The sequence below is a fragment of the Phyllobates terribilis genome, unplaced genomic scaffold (genome assembly GCF_046119375.1).
Source record: "Phyllobates terribilis strain yellow unplaced genomic scaffold, ASM4611937v1 Scaffold_170__1_contigs__length_4071412, whole genome shotgun sequence".
NCBI classification, from domain to species: Eukaryota; Metazoa; Chordata; class Amphibia; order Anura; family Dendrobatidae; genus Phyllobates; species Phyllobates terribilis.
Genome location: NW_027362930.1, coordinates 1,046,852 through 1,064,190, shown reverse-complemented (window position 1 = coordinate 1,064,190; position 17,339 = coordinate 1,046,852). Strand labels below are relative to the sequence as shown.

Below are 17,339 nucleotides of genomic sequence, written 5' to 3'. Positions count from 1 at the left end.
AACAGGTATGTGCGCTGGTTACTCTGCTGCGCTTAAAATTTCTTTTTTGGTTTGCTACAATGCCTTTTCTGAAACGTTGTCTCCTTCTGCTGGAACACTGACTTCTTTCATTTAATGCCTGCAGACTATAAAAGAGAACCCAACCCAAAAAGTTTGGTTGATTAGTCTGTGGCATTCTGTTAAACTGTTGCTTATGGCGGTCTCTGTGAGCTTCTCAGCGACATTCAGCCAGCCAGGTATCCTGCCTGCAGTAGATGGAATGTGGCAATGGAACGCTGGCTGCGCGTGTCATAATAGGCTCTGAGCCTTTATATACCTGTGCACAGCAGCAGCCACCTTCAGTCTGCTGCTGGACAGCCAGCAGCAGCAGCAGCAGGAGAGGTATGTAATCAGGAGCCCTCCTGCTAAGGGTAGACAGCTGCTCGTTCCACCCCACCCCCCGCCTTAATTGGTTCTCCTCCCTTCCAACGGTGTTGAGGCGGGTGGGAACAGCAGGGGGTGAAGGTGCTGTGTTTAAAGAGGTGGAGTTATGCAGATCTAAAACGCGTGGATTGCAGCAGCAGCAAGCCGAAAAGTGCAGGCATGTAAGGGATCTAGAGGTTGACAACATGTCTTCTTAACGGGAGTCCAGGAGCTCATCTCCACAAATGGACTTTTCAGGATCCTTGGGTGGCTCCGTAGTTTGAAACCAATTCTGGTTATCGCTTCTCGGCCTTTTGGCTAAGATCAAGTGTAGTATCTGTTCTTATCAGTTTAATATCTGATACGTCCCCTATCTGGGGACCATATATTAAATGGATTTTTAGAACAGGGAGATGGAAAAAGAGCTTGCTCTGTCCACTCCACGCATTGACCTGGTATTGCAGTATCTCCAGGACCGGTGCACCCCTTCTTTAATGCAGTTTCTAAAATCAGAAAGAATTGAATTCAATGTTTTTTGTTCATTTTGCTTGTTTGTCGGATTTTGGGATGGACTCTTTGGCTTTGCTTTTCTTCTCCTCATTGGATTTTTCATGTTCAAAGTTGCAGAAGCCAGATTACAAGCTCATTTTGGTTCAACTTCAGCAACTGTGCATTGCATTGCCATGTAATGTGATGCAATGCTATCTTTCTAGCTCTCCCTTTTTACTTCCTTTTGGATAAACAGACATATTAGGCAAGCATTTTGGAGCTTTCACCTAAATAACTACAGGTGGTGAGATAAGCTGCACAATATAATTGACCTTTCAGTATATTGTTGCACACACACCATCTATTTAGCAAATGCCCTTGTTATCAACAGCAGCCTTTTAAACTCACCTGAGCTAACAGGTATGTGCGCTGGTTACTCTGCTGCGCTTAAAATTTCTTTTTTGGTTTGCTACAATGCCTTTTCTGAAACGTTGTCTCCTTCTGCTGGAACACTGACTTCTTTCATTTAATGCCTGCAGACTATAAAAGAGAACCCAACCCAAAAAGTTTGGTTGATTAGTCTGTGGCATTCTGTTAAACTGTTGCTTATGGCGGTCTCTGTGAGCTTCTCAGCGACATTCAGCCAGCCAGGTATCCTGCCTGCAGTAGATGGAATGTGGCAATGGAACGCTGGCTGCGCGTGTCATAATAGGCTCTGAGCCTTTATATACCTGTGCACAGCAGCAGCCACCTTCAGTCTGCTGCTGGACAGCCAGCAGCAGCAGCAGCAGGAGAGGTATGTAATCAGGAGCCCTCCTGCTAAGGGTAGACAGCTGCTCGTTCCACCCCACCCCCCGCCTTAATTGGTTCTCCTCCCTTCCAACGGTGTTGAGGCGGGTGGGAACAGCAGGGGGTGAAGGTGCTGTGTTTAAAGAGGTGGAGTTATGCAGATCTAAAACGCGTGGATTGCAGCAGCAGCAAGCCGAAAAGTGCAGGCATGTAAGGGATCTAGAGGTTGACAACATGTCTTCTTAACGGGAGTCCAGGAGCTCATCTCCACAAATGGACTTTTCAGGATCCTTGGGTGGCTCCGTAGTTTGAAACCAATTCTGGTTATCGCTTCTCGGCCTTTTGGCTAAGATCAAGTGTAGTATCTGTTCTTATCAGTTTAATATCTGATACGTCCCCTATCTGGGGACCATATATTAAATGGATTTTTAGAACAGGGAGATGGAAAAAGAGCTTGCTCTGTCCACTCCACGCATTGACCTGGTATTGCAGTATCTCCAGGACCGGTGCACCCCTTCTTTAATGCAGTTTCTAAAATCAGAAAGAATTGAATTCAATGTTTTTTGTTCATTTTGCTTGTTTGTCGGATTTTGGGATGGACTCTTTGGCTTTGCTTTTCTTCTCCTCATTGGATTTTTCATGTTCAAAGTTGCAGAAGCCAGATTACAAGCTCATTTTGGTTCAACTTCAGCAACTGTGCATTGCATTGCCATGTAATGTGATGCAATGCTATCTTTCTAGCTCTCCCTTTTTACTTCCTTTTGGATAAACAGACATATTAGGCAAGCATTTTGGAGCTTTCACCTAAATAACTACAGGTGGTGAGATAAGCTGCACAATATAATTGACCTTTCAGTATATTGTTGCACACACACCATCTATTTAGCAAATGCCCTTGTTATCAACAGCAGCCTTTTAAACTCACCTGAGCTAACAGGTATGTGCGCTGGTTACTCTGCTGCGCTTAAAATTTCTTTTTTGGTTTGCTACAATGCCTTTTCTGAAACGTTGTCTCCTTCTGCTGGAACACTGACTTCTTTCATTTAATGCCTGCAGACTATAAAAGAGAACCCAACCCAAAAAGTTTGGTTGATTAGTCTGTGGCATTCTGTTAAACTGTTGCTTATGGCGGTCTCTGTGAGCTTCTCAGCGACATTCAGCCAGCCAGGTATCCTGCCTGCAGTAGATGGAATGTGGCAATGGAACGCTGGCTGCGCGTGTCATAATAGGCTCTGAGCCTTTATATACCTGTGCACAGCAGCAGCCACCTTCAGTCTGCTGCTGGACAGCCAGCAGCAGCAGCAGCAGGAGAGGTATGTAATCAGGAGCCCTCCTGCTAAGGGTAGACAGCTGCTCGTTCCACCCCACCCCCCGCCTTAATTGGTTCTCCTCCCTTCCAACGGTGTTGAGGCGGGTGGGAACAGCAGGGGGTGAAGGTGCTGTGTTTAAAGAGGTGGAGTTATGCAGATCTAAAACGCGTGGATTGCAGCAGCAGCAAGCCGAAAAGTGCAGGCATGTAAGGGATCTAGAGGTTGACAACATGTCTTCTTAACGGGAGTCCAGGAGCTCATCTCCACAAATGGACTTTTCAGGATCCTTGGGTGGCTCCGTAGTTTGAAACTAATTCTGGTTATCGCTTCTCGGCCTTTTGGCTAAGATCAAGTGTAGTATCTGTTCGTGTATGCGTCCCCACTGAAGAATGAGCGTTTGGAGCTTTTCCAGACCCTGCGGCTTCAGCTTGCCACCACCAGGACCTTAGTGATGGCCGGGGATTTCAACTGCCCCATCGAGGAGGATGGTCGTAGTTCTGGCACATCTGCCAAGTTGGACATCACGTCCAAGCTGCTCATCGAGATGGTAACCGAGGCCTCTCTTCAGGACGTGGTGGGCTCCATGGGGAGAGGCTCCACGAACTATTCGTGGAGCCGACCCGATGGCTCACTCCGCTCCAGGATTGACTTTGTGTTCACCTCTCGGGCAGTCAGGCAGAGTAGGCACTCGATGGTCTCCTGCTTCTTCTCCGACCACAGAGCCATTCACTTACAAGGTGTCCTCGGCGACGGTTTTCCGTCCGGGCCCGGCTCCTGGAAGCTGAATTGTGCTCTGCTGGCTCAGGATGAAGTCGTGGAGGAGCTGAGAGCAGCCTACGCAATGTGGCAGTCCTACAAGGGTAGCTTCCAAACAGTCTCTGATTGGTGGGAATATGTTAAACTTGAGTTTCGCTGTTTCTTTCAGGCCAAGGGTCGACAACAGGCGTGTGAGAAGAGGAGGGACTTCAGAGGGCTGCAGCGCGAGCTGCGGTCGCTGCAGGACCTTCTTCACTGCGGCTGGGACGTGAGGGAGGAGCTGGAGGAGACCAAGAAGAGCCTGAAAAGGCACTTTGAGGAGGAGTCCAAGCGAATCGTCTTCCGTTCCAAAGTGGAGAATCTGGAGAAGGGTGAGAAATGTAACTCATTCTTTTTCAGGAAACTTCATGCCGGTCACACGCCCCTGAACGAGCTGCGAGACGAGAGCGGAAACATGCGACGTGGGAAGGAGGACGTGATGAGGGTCGTCAGCGACTTCTACAGCGAACTCTACTCCCACAAGACTACCGACCCCGACGCTGCTGATAAGTTCCTGTCAGGTATCACTAACCATCTTGATCCTGCAGGCACGGCAGCCTTGGACAAACCTCTGATGGTGGGCGAATTGCTCTCTGCCGCTAAATCCTTTAGGACCGGCAGGACCCCGGGCAGTGATGGTCTTCCAGCGGAGCTCTATGTAGCGCTGGGAGACCTCATCTGTCCGGACCTGTTGGACCTGTACGAGGAGATGGTGGTGGAGGGTAGAATGCCTCCATCTTTGAGGGAAGGAATGGTCACGATCCTGTACAAGCGGAAGGGAGAGAGGTGCGACCTGAGGAATTGGCGTCCCATCACTCTGCTCAACGTGGACTACAAGATCCTGGCCAAGACGATGGCGACACGACTTAAGACGGTCATCGGACGGATCATCCACCCGGACCAGACCTGCGGCATCCCTGGACGTCGCATCGCAGACAGCCTCGCTCTCGTGCGGGACACGGTCGAGTACATCAAGGTCCGCCGCGCACACGCGGCCCTGGTCTCCTTGGATCAGGAGAAGGCCTTCGACCGGGTTTCCCACGAGTTCATGGGCCGAGCTCTGCACCGGTTAGGTTTGGGTAACATGTTTTGTTCGTATGTCCGTCTGATGTATTTTGATATCCACAGCTCGGTGTTGGTGAACGGCTGGAAGACTGACCCCTTCCCTGTCCTCTCTGGGGTCAGACAAGGCTGCCCTCTATCACCTCTTCTTTTTGTTTGTGTTATAGAACTCTTCGCAGAGGCTATCCGGCAGAATGGAGAGATCAGAGGGATCACCGCACCGGGTCCGGGACGACACGAGGTCAAGTGCTCGCTCTACATGGACGACGTCACCGTCTTCTGCGCTGATTGTGGTTCAGTCGACGCCCTCGTCCAGACGTGTGAGAGGTTCCGCCGGGCTTCAGGGGCCAAAGTCAACTGCAGGAAGTCGGAAGCCATGCTCTTCGGGGATTGGCAGCCGGCCTCCTCCGCCCCCTTCCCCTTCAACATTCAACCGGATTTCCTCAAGGTGCTGGGAGTCTGGTTCGGGAAGGAAGGAGCGGCCCTCAAGTCCTGGCAAGAACGCTTGGCCAAGGTGAAGCAACGGATCGGACTCTGGAGCCTCAGACACCTCACTTGTGAGGGTAAGGCACTCGTCCTGCGTAATGAGGTCCTGCCCGTCTTGCAGTACACGGCGCAGGCCTGGCCCCCACACGTCACTGTGTGCAGGGCCATTACCAGGACAGTGTTTCACTTTGTCTGGGGATCCAAGATGGACAGAGTCAGGCGGGCCGTCATGTACAAGGAGCCTCGCAAGGGTGGGAAGGGCGTTCCAGATATCCCCACCCTCCTGCGATCCTCTTTTGTGTGTGATTGTGTCCGCCGGACTTTGCAAGTCAAGAATGGCTCCGTGGGCAGGTCCATGTCTCGCTTCTTCCTGCTTCCTCTTTGGAGGCGACTCGGCTGGGACAAGTGGGACAGCTCCTTTCCCTACAACTGGACGACGCCATGGTTCTACGGAGACGTCGTTCGATTTGTGGGGGAGCATCAACTGGAGGGACTCAAGCCCGACTTGTGGAAGCCCAAAACTATCCACAAGCTAATCAGAGCCAAGGATGACGTGGAGAACATCACAGGACTTCACCAGGACACGCTGGAGACTGTGTGGACAAATGTGTCGTCTGACAGGCTGACCAACGGGCACAAGGACTTGTCGTGGATGGCGATTCAGGGCGGACTGCCCGTCCGGTCATTCATGCATGCCCGGAACCTGTGCAAGACCCGGTACTGCCCAAGGTGCCCCTTCGTGGAGGAAACATCTTTGCACACTTTTTGGGACTGCGGATTTGCACAGCGCCTATTGACTGCACTTGAGGACGACCTGAGGAACTCTGTCCCCAGGGCGAGCCTATCGCACCATTCTGTGCTTTATGGACTCTTCCCTGGGGTTCATACCGTCGGAGCCATCCAGGAGGCTTGGCGCCTTATGAACTGCTTCAAGGATGCCCTTTGGGTCGCCAGGAACCGGCTCATCTTGAGGAGGGAGAGGATGTCCATCCAGGACTGCCGCAGGCTGATCCACAGCCTGCTCAGAGACTATTCCATCATGGACGGTCCGGAGGACGAGGATGAGGACTAAACCCCTCCTCCCCCTCTCCCCTTATGTGTCTTGTCTTTCAATAAAGCTTCGGGCCTGTGATTTTCCCCTCCCCATCCCCTTTTTCCCAATCCCTATCCCTTATCACGGTTCGTCGTACTGTATTGATTGATATGCTTTTTCTTTCAGATTGAGTGTTTTGTGTAGCATAGGGGTGTGATGTGTCTAGTTAGTGCATCGTATCCTCATGCTATGTAAATATGATGTAGAATTCTGTGTGTACTGGGCTGCGGCACTGTACACTGTCTGTTAACTTATTTTTTTGTGCTAATAAAAGATATATTCAATCAAAAAAATCTGTTCTTATCAGTTTAATATCTGATACGTCCCCTATCTGGGGACCATATATTAAATGGATTTTTAGAACAGGGAGATGGAAAAAGAGCTTGCTCTGTCCACTCCACGCATTGACCTGGTATTGCAGTATCTCCAGGACCGGTGCACCCCTTCTTTAATGCAGTTTCTAAAATCAGAAAGAATTGAATTCAATGTTTTTTGTTCATTTTGCTTGTTTGTCGGATTTTGGGATGGACTCTTTGGCTTTGCTTTTCTTCTCCTCATTGGATTTTTCATGTTCAAAGTTGCAGAAGCCAGATTACAAGCTCATTTTGGTTCAACTTCAGCAACTGTGCATTGCATTGCCATGTAATGTGATGCAATGCTATCTTTCTAGCTCTCCCTTTTTACTTCCTTTTGGATAAACAGACATATTAGGCAAGCATTTTGGAGCTTTCACCTAAATAACTACAGGTGGTGAGATAAGCTGCACAATATAATTGACCTTTCAGTATATTGTTGCACACACACCATCTATTTAGCAAATGCCCTTGTTATCAACAGCAGCCTTTTAAACTCACCTGAGCTAACAGGTATGTGCGCTGGTTACTCTGCTGCGCTTAAAATTTCTTTTTTGGTTTGCTACAATGCCTTTTCTGAAACGTTGTCTCCTTCTGCTGGAACACTGACTTCTTTCATTTAATGCCTGCAGACTATAAAAGAGAACCCAACCCAAAAAGTTTGGTTGATTAGTCTGTGGCATTCTGTTAAACTGTTGCTTATGGCGGTCTCTGTGAGCTTCTCAGCGACATTCAGCCAGCCAGGTATCCTGCCTGCAGTAGATGGAATGTGGCAATGGAACGCTGGCTGCGCGTGTCATAATAGGCTCTGAGCCTTTATATACCTGTGCACAGCAGCAGCCACCTTCAGTCTGCTGCTGGACAGCCAGCAGCAGCAGCAGCAGGAGAGGTATGTAATCAGGAGCCCTCCTGCTAAGGGTAGACAGCTGCTCGTTCCACCCCACCCCCCGCCTTAATTGGTTCTCCTCCCTTCCAACGGTGTTGAGGCGGGTGGGAACAGCAGGGGGTGAAGGTGCTGTGTTTAAAGAGGTGGAGTTATGCAGATCTAAAACGCGTGGATTGCAGCAGCAGCAAGCCGAAAAGTGCAGGCATGTAAGGGATCTAGAGGTTGACAACATGTCTTCTTAACGGGAGTCCAGGAGCTCATCTCCACAAATGGACTTTTCAGGATCCTTGGGTGGCTCCGTAGTTTGAAACCAATTCTGGTTATCGCTTCTCGGCCTTTTGGCTAAGATCAAGTGTAGTATCTTTCGAAAAGGCGGTTTTGGATGTTGGCCGCCCTAGTAGATTGATACATTATGCACACTGGGGTTTAGGCACTTGTTAGTACGCCAGTTGGCTAATATAGTCATCTGGTGGAAAGCATGGCCCCCCAGGATCGACGCCATTGGGCCGGGGAAGATCGAAAGCCCGAAGTGTGAAGTGCCCCAGGAGTGGTGACCCTGGGGTGCCTTAACTCACTGGGATTGGGAACCCCACTTGAGTTTATGGCACATTTGCACTAGCACTTCAATATTTCTTTCTTCACACACACCCTTATTCCGGGCCTTCTGGCCTTAGGATGGGGAATTTTTCAATTCCCGGTCGAAGGTCCGGGCAGTATTATACTGTGAAACCTTCACTATTTATTTAATTTTTTTTGTCACTGTGTGTCCACTTTTTCACGTGTGTCCACGTCCTTACTAGGATTTTGTCGGGATGCGGTTCCCTTACGGGTTCCTCTCTTGGCAGGTCTAGGGGGGGAGTGTGTGGCCATCAGGTTCCGCTCCCCCCTGAACCCCCCTGACTCTCCTCTTTCGGGAGGAGAGCATTGTTGTCTCCCCTCTTCCGGGAGGGGAGCACAGTCTTTGGCTCCCAGTGCCTTGCTCGGGTGAGAACTCGGGCAGGTATTGGGGGTAAGATTGGGTCGCCTCTGGCTCCGGCTGGAGGTGGCTATTTGTCCCTGTTCCTCGCTGTGGCCTTCTGGCTCGGAGGGACGGGGAATGGTTTGTGGGACCCTTCTCCTTTTGGAGAGGGTTTCAAGAAGACCAGCATCCTAGTGCACTTTTTTTGTGGCACTTGTCACTTTTTTAAGCGCACTCGGGTTTTGTACACGAATTCGGGCTTTCGATAAAAAAAAAAAAAATCTGTTCTTATCAGTTTAATATCTGATACGTCCCCTATCTGGGGACCATATATTAAATGGATTTTTAGAACAGGGAGATGGAAAAAGAGCTTGCTCTGTCCACTCCACGCATTGACCTGGTATTGCAGTATCTCCAGGACCGGTGCACCCCTTCTTTAATGCAGTTTCTAAAATCAGAAAGAATTGAATTCAATGTTTTTTGTTCATTTTGCTTGTTTGTCGGATTTTGGGATGGACTCTTTGGCTTTGCTTTTCTTCTCCTCATTGGATTTTTCATGTTCAAAGTTGCAGAAGCCAGATTACAAGCTCATTTTGGTTCAACTTCAGCAACTGTGCATTGCATTGCCATGTAATGTGATGCAATGCTATCTTTCTAGCTCTCCCTTTTTACTTCCTTTTGGATAAACAGACATATTAGGCAAGCATTTTGGAGCTTTCACCTAAATAACTACAGGTGGTGAGATAAGCTGCACAATATAATTGACCTTTCACTATATTTTTGCACACACACCATCTATTTAGCAAATGCCCTTGTTATCAACAGCAGCCTTTTAAACTCACCTGAGCTAACAGGTATGTGCGCTGGTTACTCTGCTGCGCTTAAAATTTCTTTTTTGGTTTGCTACAATGCCTTTTCTGAAACGTTGTCTCCTTCTGCTGGAACACTGACTTCTTTCATTTAATGCCTGCAGACTATAAAAGAGAACCCAACCCAAAAAGTTTGGTTGATTAGTCTGTGGCATTCTGTTAAACTGTTGCTTATGGCGGTCTCTGTGAGCTTCTCAGCGACATTCAGCCAGCCAGGTATCCTGCCTGCAGTAGATGGAATGTGGCAATGGAACGCTGGCTGCGCGTGTCATAATAGGCTCTGAGCCTTTATATACCTGTGCACAGCAGCAGCCACCTTCAGTCTGCTGCTGGACAGCCAGCAGCAGCAGCAGCAGGAGAGGTATGTAATCAGGAGCCCTCCTGCTAAGGGTAGACAGCTGCTCGTTCCACCCCACCCCCCGCCTTAATTGGTTATCCTCCCTTCCAACGGTGTTGAGGCGGGTGGGAACAGCAGGGGGTGAAGGTGCTGTGTTTAAAGAGGTGGAGTTATGCAGATCTAAAACGCGTGGATTGCAGCAGCAGCAAGCCGAAAAGTGCAGGCATGTAAGGGATCTAGAGGTTGACAACATGTCTTCTTAACGGGAGTCCAGGAGCTCATCTCCACAAATGGACTTTTCAGGATCCTTGGGTGGCTCCGTAGTTTGAAACCAATTCTGGTTATCGCTTCTCGGCCTTTTGGCTAAGATCAAGTGTAGTATCTGTTCTTATCAGTTTAATATCTGATACGTCCCCTATCTGGGGACCATATATTAAATGGATTTTTAGAACAGGGAGATGGAAAAAGAGCTTGCTCTGTCCACTCCACGCATTGACCTGGTATTGCAGTATCTCCAGGACCGGTGCACCCCTTCTTTAATGCAGTTTCTAAAATCAGAAAGAATTGAATTCAATGTTTTTTGTTCATTTTGCTTGTTTGTCGGATTTTGGGATGGACTCTTTGGCTTTGCTTTTCTTCTCCTCATTGGATTTTTCATGTTCAAAGTTGCAGAAGCCAGATTACAAGCTCATTTTGGTTCAACTTCAGCAACTGTGCATTGCATTGCCATGTAATGTGATGCAATGCTATCTTTCTAGCTCTCCCTTTTTACTTCCTTTTGGATAAACAGACATATTAGGCAAGCATTTTGGAGCTTTCACCTAAATAACTACAGGTGGTGAGATAAGCTGCACAATATAATTGACCTTTCAGTATATTGTTGCACACACACCATCTATTTAGCAAATGCCCTTGTTATCAACAGCAGCCTTTTAAACTCACCTGAGCTAACAGGTATGTGCGCTGGTTACTCTGCTGCGCTTAAAATTTCTTTTTTGGTTTGCTACAATGCCTTTTCTGAAACGTTGTCTCCTTCTGCTGGAACACTGACTTCTTTCATTTAATGCCTGCAGACTATAAAAGAGAACCCAACCCAAAAAGTTTGGTTGATTAGTCTGTGGCATTCTGTTAAACTGTTGCTTATGGCGGTCTCTGTGAGCTTCTCAGCGACATTCAGCCAGCCAGGTATCCTGCCTGCAGTAGATGGAATGTGGCAATGGAACGCTGGCTGCGCGTGTCATAATAGGCTCTGAGCCTTTATATACCTGTGCACAGCAGCAGCCACCTTCAGTCTGCTGCTGGACAGCCAGCAGCAGCAGCAGCAGGAGAGGTATGTAATCAGGAGCCCTCCTGCTAAGGGTAGACAGCTGCTCGTTCCACCCCACCCCCCGCCTTAATTGGTTCTCCTCCCTTCCAACGGTGTTGAGGCGGGTGGGAACAGCAGGGGGTGAAGGTGCTGTGTTTAAAGAGGTGGAGTTATGCAGATCTAAAACGCGTGGATTGCAGCAGCAGCAAGCCGAAAAGTGCAGGCATGTAAGGGATCTAGAGGTTGACAACATGTCTTCTTAACGGGAGTCCAGGAGCTCATCTCCACAAATGGACTTTTCAGGATCCTTGGGTGGCTCCGTAGTTTGAAACCAATTCTGGTTATCGCTTCTCGGCCTTTTGGCTAAGATCAAGTGTAGTATCTGTTCTTTTAAGAACACAAGAGCTACGATCTACACTTGACGAGAGCGATCGAACTCGGAAGGAGAAGAGCTTCGGAGCCCAGCTGACATCAGAGAACGAAGGCGGATATCGGTGGGAGGAAGAAGCTCTAAAGAATCCAGAAGAAGACGAAGACTCGGAGAAGAATCGGGCTGTCCTGTGGAATCTTCGAGGAAGAAAATCATCGAGACAAAGACCTTTCGGGGAATTTGTCCAGAACACGACGGGAGAAGAATCTGCATAGCTCCACCCATTCCGGGAAGAGTTCCAGATCCAGCTCCAAGAAGTAACTGCAGGAGGAAAGCCATGGCAAGCGCTGCGAGGAAGGCCGAAAAGAAGAGCCTGGAGCTGGGGACAGCCAGGAGGGCCCAGCCAGGAGCCGATTCTGACCCCAAGGACTCTGCCTCCACGACTGGCCAGCAGAAGGGACCCCAGAAGCCCCGCCACGAAGCTCCAGCCCTGGAGCCATGGATGCGGCAGACGGTGGCCCTGAAGCTGAAGGAAGTGGATGGGAGGGTGCCGGACATGTCCTCGGACGTGTTCTGCCAGAAGATGCTGCTGGATCGAGGCTTCTCCAGGTCGGACACCCTCAGCATCCAGACCTTCTTGACGGGGATCTTCTTCGTCACCTTCGCCACTGTGAACACCTGCAGGAGGTTCTGGGAAATGGTAAGCGCAAAAGGACCGGATAATTCTTTCTCTGCCTTTACAGGTAGCTGCCCTATCCAGAGGGATGAAAGGAGGATCACGGTCTCCATGCGCAACCCGCACACCCCAGGCCAAGACATCTGTACCTTCCTGAGACGCTTCTGTTTGGTTGTGAAGGAACCCTCTCACATCCTGAATGGACTCGGCTTCTGGACAGGTAAGTGGTCGGTGACCGTTAGACTTCACAGGGACCTGGCGTACTCAGACGGACTTCGGCACCTGCCCCCGACATTCTCCCTGGGCAACTCCTACGGCCTCATCTATTACCCGGACATGCCGCGGAACTGCAGGAGATGCGGCAAGAACGGCCACGAGATGAAGGACTGCAAGGAGGATGCCTGCAGGATTTGTCGAGTGACGGGACACAGCTCGAAGGACTGCCCGAAGAAGACGTCCTGCAACCTGTGTGGGCTGGCGGCTCATCTGTACAAGGATTGCCCCAGGCGTGAGAGATCCTGGGCATCGGTGGTTGCGACGACCCCAGCTACGGAGGACAAGGCCCCGACGACCAGGCCTGTGAAGGTCAAGGACGCGACGACCAAGGCCCCAGCGGCCAAGGCCGAGACGACCAAGGCCAAAGCGGTCAAGGAGTCGGTGGCCAAAGCCCCAGCGACGGTCCCAGCAGCTCCGAAGCAGAAGAAAAAGTCAAAGGAGGGTAAGAGTTCTGTCACCCCTCTCTCGATCCCTCCCCCTGCCACCCCCGTCCAATCCCCCCCCACCCCGGCCACCCCTGCTGAGGATTCCACTTCCTCTTCCTCCTTCCCCTACTCCTCAGCAGGTGTCCTTTCCCCTGCCCCGGCAGCCACTCTCCCTCCCCAGACCATGGTAGCGGTGGAATTAACCTTTCCTCCACCCGCCGCTATCTATTCCGAGGAGGATTTTCCCCTTCTTGTCTCCCCAGTTCCAACCCGGGGAAAGAGGAATGGTGGAGGACAGCCCTGCTACTGAATCCTCCAAAAAGAAGATTCTGGATTTCGTAGGCGAAAAGGAGGATACCCTCCCTGAGCCAGAAGAGATGGAGCACATGGTTGAGACCCTGGTGGCCGAGCCAGAAGAGGAGGAACTGGTGGTCGCCGAGATTGAGGCCGCGCTGCTTGACCAGATGGAGGAAGAGGGCCTGCTGGTGATCCCGTCACCAGCAGTCAACACCGACGAGGGACCACCCGACCGGAGTGGTAACTAAGGTGTATTGCCTGCGCTAACTTTTTCTTTTTTCCCTACATGATGGCTAATATTAACTTATTTTCCATTAATGTCAGGAGCATCAAGGACAAGTTCAGACGTCAGACTATTTATGCCTTCCTTACTTCCCAGTTGTGTGATGTTTATATGTTGCAGGAATGTTCCCTTCCCTCCTCTAGGTCCTTCAAACATCTGGCCAGGGAGTGGTCCCACGGTCCATCCTACTGGTCCGGTGGGGGTGACTGCAAGTCTGCGGGGGTCGCAATTCTGATCAGGGGGGGGCGCATTCACGCTTGAGTCCGTCCAGGAGCTCATCTGCGGCAGGGCTCTTGTTGTAGATGGCAACTGGGCGGGAGAACCTGTCAGGTTCATCAACGTGTATGCGTCCCCACTGAAGAATGAGCGTTTGGAGCTTTTCCAGACCCTGCGGCTTCAGCTTGCCACCACCAGGACCTTAGTGATGGCCGGGGATTTCAACTGCCCCATCGAGGAGGACGGTCGTAGTTCTGGCACATCTGCCAAGTTGGACATCACGTCCAAGCTGCTCATCGAGATGGTAACCGAGGCCTCTCTTCAGGACGTGGTGGGCTCCATGGGGAGAGGCTCCACGAACTATTCGTGGAGCCGACCCGATGGCTCACTCCGCTCCAGGATTGACTTTGTGTTCACCTCTCGGGCAGTCAGGCAGAGTAGGCACTCGATGGTCTCCTGCTTCTTCTCCGACCACAGAGCCATTCACTTACAAGGTGTCCTCGGCGACGGTTTTCCGTCCGGCCCCGGCTCCTGGAAGCTGAATTGTGCTCTGCTGGCTCAGGATGAAGTCGTGGAGGAGCTGAGAGCAGCCTACGCAATGTGGCAGTCCTACAAGGGTAGCTTCCAAACAGTCTCTGATTGGTGGGAATATGTTAAACTTGAGTTTCGCTGTTTCTTTCAGGCCAAGGGTCGACAACAGGAGTGTGAGAAGAGGAGGGACTTCAGAGGGCTGCAGCGCGAGCTGCGGTCGCTGCAGGACCTTCTTCACTGCGGCTGGGACGTGAGGGAGGAGCTGGAGGAGACCAAGAAGAGCCTGAAAAGGCACTTTGAGGAGGAGTCCAAGCGAATCATCTTCCGTTCCAAAGTGGAGAATCTGGAGAAGGGTGAGAAATGTAACTCATTCTTTTTCAGGAAACTTCATGCCGGTCACACGCCCCTGAACGAGCTGCGAGACGAGAGCGGAAACATGCGACGTGGGAAGGAGGACGTGATGAGGGTCGTCAGCGACTTCTACAGCGAACTCTACTCCCACAAGACTACCGACCCCGACGCTGCTGATAAGTTCCTATCAGGTATCACTAACCATCTTGATCCTGCAGGCACGGCAGCCTTGGACAAACCTCTGATGGTGGGCGAATTGCTCTCTGCCGCTAAATCCTTTAGGACCGGCAGGACCCCGGGCAGTGATGGTCTTCCAGCGGAGCTCTATGTAGCGCTGGGAGACCTCATCTGTCCGGACCTGTTGGACCTGTACGAGGAGATGGTGGTGGAGGGTAGAATGCCTCCATCTTTGAGGGAAGGAATGGTCACGATCCTGTACAAGCGGAAGGGAGAGAGGTGCGACCTGAGGAATTGGCGTCCCATCACTCTGCTCAACGTGGACTACAAGATCCTGGCCAAGACGATGGCGACACGACTTAAGACGGTCATCGGACGGATCATCCACCCGGACCAGACCTGCGGCATCCCTGGACGTCGCATCGCAGACAGCCTCGCTCTCGTGCGGGACACGGTCGAGTACATCAAGGTCCGCCGCGCACACGCGGCCCTGGTCTCCTTGGATCAGGAGAAGGCCTTCGACCGGGTTTCCCACGAGTTCATGGGCCGAGCTCTGCACCGGTTAGGTTTGGGTAACATGTTTTGTTCGTATGTCCGTCTGATGTATTTTGATATCCACAGCTCGGTGTTGGTGAACGGCTGGAAGACTGACCCCTTCCCTGTCCTCTCTGGGGTCAGACAAGGCTGCCCTCTATCACCTCTTCTTTTTGTTTGTGTTATAGAACTCTTCGCAGAGGCTATCCGGCAGAATGGAGAGATCAGAGGGATCACCGCACCGGGTCCGGGACGACACGAGGTCAAGTGCTCGCTCTACATGGACGACGTCACCGTCTTCTGCGCTGATCGTGGTTCAGTCGACGCCCTCGTCCAGACGTGTGAGAGGTTCGGCCGGGCTTCAGGGGCCAAAGTCAACTGCAGGAAGTCGGAAGCCATGCTCTTCGGGGATTGGCAGCCGGCCTCCTCCGCCCCCTTCCCCTTCAACATTCAACCGGATTTCCTCAAGGTGCTGGGAGTCTGGTTCGGGAAGGAAGGAGCGGCCCTCAAGTCCTGGCAAGAACGCTTGGCCAAGGTGAAGCAACGGATCGGACTCTGGAGCCTCAGACACCTCACTTGTGAGGGTAAGGCACTCGTCCTGCGTAATGAGGTCCTGCCCGTCTTGCAGTACACGGCGCAGGCCTGGCCCCCACACGTCACTGTGTGCAGGGCCATTACCAGGACAGTGTTTCACTTTGTCTGGGGATCCAAGATGGACAGAGTCAGGCGGGCCGTCATGTACAAGGAGCCTCGCAAGGGTGGGAAGGGCGTTCCAGATATCCCCACCCTCCTGCGATCCTCTTTTGTGTGTGATTGTGTCCGCCGGACTTTGCAAGTCAAGAATGGCTCCGCGTGCAGGTCCATGTCTCGCTTCTTCCTGCTTCCTCTTTGGAGGCGACTCGGCTGGGACAAGTGGGACAGCTCCTTCCCCTACAACTGGACGACGCCATGGTTCTACGGAGACGTCGTTCGATTTGTGGGGGAGCATCAACTGGAGGGACTCAAGCCCGACTTGTGGAAGCCCAAAACTATCCACAAGCTAATCAGAGCCAAGGATGACGTGGAGAACATCACAGGACTTCACCAGGACACGCTGGAGACTGTGTGGACAAATGTGTCGTCTGACAGGCTGACCAACGGGCACAAGGACTTGTCGTGGATGGCGATTCAGGGCGGACTGCCCGTCCGGTCATTCATGCATGCCCGGAACCTGTGCAAGACCCGGTACTGCCCAAGGTGCCCCTTCGTGGAGGAAACATCTTTGCACACTTTTTGGGACTGCGGATTTGCACAGCGCCTATTGACTGCACTTGAGGACGACCTGAGGAACTCTGTCCCCAGGGCGAGCCTATCGCACCATTCTGTGCTTTACGGACTCTTCCCTGGGGTTCATACCGTCGGAGCCATCCAGGAGGCTTGGCGCCTTATGAACTGCTTCAAGGATGCCGTTTGGGTCGCCAGGAACCGGCTCATCTTGAGGATGGAGAGGATGTCCATCCAGGACTGCCGCAGGCTGATCCACAGCCTGCTCAGAGACTATTCCATCATGGACGGTCCGGAGGACGAGGACGAGGACTAAACCCCTCCTCCCCCTCTCCTCTTATGTGTCTTGTCTTTCAATAAAGCTTCGGGCCTGTGATTTTCCCCTCCCCATCCCCTTTTTCCCAATCCCCATCCCTTATCACGGTTCGTCGTACTGTATTAATTGACATGCTTTTTCTTTCAGATTGAGTGTTTTGTGTAGCATAGGGGTGTGATGTGTCTAGTTAGTGCGTCGTATCCTCATGCTATGTAAATATGATGTAGAATTCTGTGTGTACTGGGCTGCGGCACTGTACACTGTCTGTTAACTTATTTTTTGTGCTAATAAAAGATATATTCAATCAAAAAAATCTGTTCTTATCAGTTTAATATCTGATACGTCCCCTATCTGGGGACCATATATTAAATGGATTTTTAGAACAGGGAGATGGAAAAAGAGCTTGCTCTGTCCACTCCACGCATTGACCTGGTATTGCAGTATCTCCAGGACCGGTGCACCCCTTCTTTAATGCAGTTTCTAAAATCA

At 51.2% G+C, this 17,339-nt stretch overlaps 6 non-coding genes and 3 pseudogenes across 6 annotated transcripts; all 9 read left to right on the top strand.

The window, feature by feature from the left end:
• Positions 1 to 700: 700 nt before the first annotated feature.
• LOC141212129 (U2 spliceosomal RNA) lies at positions 701 to 891 on the top strand. Its single transcript, XR_012281947.1, has one exon. It is a non-coding gene; the product is annotated as a U2 spliceosomal RNA (small nuclear RNA).
• Positions 892 to 2,006: 1,115 nt separating this feature from the next.
• On the top strand, positions 2,007 to 2,197 carry LOC141212128 (U2 spliceosomal RNA). The gene has a single exon (XR_012281946.1). It is a non-coding gene; the product is annotated as a U2 spliceosomal RNA (small nuclear RNA).
• Positions 2,198 to 3,312: 1,115 nt separating this feature from the next.
• LOC141211830 (U2 spliceosomal RNA) lies at positions 3,313 to 3,398 on the top strand (annotated as a pseudogene).
• Positions 3,399 to 6,679: 3,281 nt separating this feature from the next.
• Positions 6,680 to 6,872, top strand: LOC141211596 (U2 spliceosomal RNA). The gene has a single exon (XR_012281565.1). It is a non-coding gene; the product is annotated as a U2 spliceosomal RNA (small nuclear RNA).
• Positions 6,873 to 7,987: 1,115 nt separating this feature from the next.
• Positions 7,988 to 8,079, top strand: LOC141211861 (U2 spliceosomal RNA; annotated as a pseudogene).
• A 792-nt stretch (positions 8,080 to 8,871) lies between these two features.
• Positions 8,872 to 9,057, top strand: LOC141211699 (U2 spliceosomal RNA). Its single transcript, XR_012281644.1, has one exon. It is a non-coding gene; the product is annotated as a U2 spliceosomal RNA (small nuclear RNA).
• Positions 9,058 to 10,172: 1,115 nt separating this feature from the next.
• LOC141212127 (U2 spliceosomal RNA) lies at positions 10,173 to 10,363 on the top strand. Its single transcript, XR_012281945.1, has one exon. It is a non-coding gene; the product is annotated as a U2 spliceosomal RNA (small nuclear RNA).
• Positions 10,364 to 11,478: 1,115 nt separating this feature from the next.
• On the top strand, positions 11,479 to 11,556 carry LOC141211822 (U2 spliceosomal RNA; annotated as a pseudogene).
• A 5,566-nt stretch (positions 11,557 to 17,122) lies between these two features.
• LOC141211613 (U2 spliceosomal RNA) lies at positions 17,123 to 17,316 on the top strand. Its single transcript, XR_012281581.1, has one exon. It is a non-coding gene; the product is annotated as a U2 spliceosomal RNA (small nuclear RNA).
• Positions 17,317 to 17,339: the final 23 nt, after the last annotated feature.